This window comes from Cyprinodon variegatus, unplaced genomic scaffold, assembly GCF_000732505.1.
Source record: "Cyprinodon variegatus isolate N-32 unplaced genomic scaffold, C_variegatus-1.0 Scaffold1534, whole genome shotgun sequence".
NCBI lineage: Eukaryota > Metazoa > Chordata > Actinopteri > Cyprinodontiformes > Cyprinodontidae > Cyprinodon > Cyprinodon variegatus.
The window spans coordinates 24,855-26,485 of NW_015151987.1; positions in this window are offsets into that span (position 1 = coordinate 24,855).

A 1,631-nucleotide genomic window follows, 5' to 3' on the forward strand; every position below is an offset into this window, starting at 1 on the left:
TGAAGGCTAATCATGTTTTGGGTGTACTATTCCTTTAAGCTTCTAAAACTCTTCCGCCTTCAACGTCTTACTGAGGCTGGAAAGGATGGAGGAACTTTGGATCCACCTTAACTGATGATCTCTACCCCGTATCATCTTCTCCTTGTCCAGCCCATCTTATTAATTTGATTCCAACTCCCCTCCGTCTCCTGCTGATGTTCCTATTGGCCAGGCACTCCAGGTTTTGCACCCATTGGTTGGTGCATCAATGTTTTCCTGCAGCTTTTAGATCCGATTCTGCTTTCATACTTGGCTGATTTATCTCTTTGATGTCCTGCTAAATGACCATATTTTTAAAGTCGGACATATTGAAGCAGAGACGCATCTAAAGAAAAAAGGTGAAGCAAACCGGACCTGCAGGACCAGGACTGAGTAACCTGTGGTTCTAGATGTTTCTGCTCCCTGCATCCAATGATTGCATTTCCTCTGAGACCTGGTAACCATTCATGAGTTCAGGTGTGGGGAGGAGGAGAAATACCTGAAACAAGCAGAGCAGACGTCTCTCATCATCCTTCAGAGCTGCAGGTTTGGGCCGACAGACACGGAGCCTCGAGTGGCCCCAAACAATTCTGGGATTTTTTTAGGATTAAACAGCAAAAAACAGACAAACGAGGCAGAAACTTTTTCTTTTATTCAGGTTTTCATCAAACACACTCGTGCAGCTTCTTTAATTTAATAGAAAATATACAGACATTTGTCTAAAATCAAGAAAATAGATCTCTGAGAATAGAAATACAACTCATTCATTTGGTCAGTGTTCCAGAGAAAGAAGGAAACTTTCCTTCAGCATAAACATCTAAACGCAGCAGAGCTGGCGAAGTTCTCCAGATAAACTGCAGCGCCAAGCAGGTTGATTATATTCCTATAAACATCCCTGTGATTTAACATAAAAGCATGTTTTAAAAAAATCCTCAATTGTGATTAAAACTAAATGTCAGCAGGCGACACAAGTCGGTGCAGCGGCACATTTTAACCAGCAGGAGGCAGCAGATTCAAGGCACAAATATTAAGTTGCAAACAAAACACCAGCTCAGGGAAAATGGAGGAAGGATAAAGGGTAAAAGTTCAGTTATTTGCTAAACTTGTTAACTAAAGCAGAGAAGATCGGTTCAAATTAATCGGTTAATTTGATCTCATGCTGCTGCTGCAGACCGACGTCCTCTGATAGGACAGAGGAGGCAGGATCTCACTAGAGCAGCACAGTCATTCTGAAGTCCCCCTTTATGCCCCAACAATGAATAAAACAAAAAAAATATGGTCTTACACTGCAAAATTTTTTAAATCTAAACAGTCTTTTTTTTTTTTTTTCATTAACCCTTTAAAGCCCGATCCAAGAATAAAACAAAACAGAAAATTACTTTTTTTTTTCTTTTAAGTCCTTATTTGGCCTTTTAACAAAATATGTAAAAAGAAAAAACAGAAATACATTTTTGATATTAATAATTTATTACTATGCGATAAGTCTAGATTATTTTTTGTGTAGTCTTCTACTGGCTGTTATCTACGGAAGAGGATTAGGGCCACTGAAAAAAAGTAAACTGATTTTTAAATTTTATTTCAGTTTAACATGGGGAAAAAAGTCAGAATTCTGA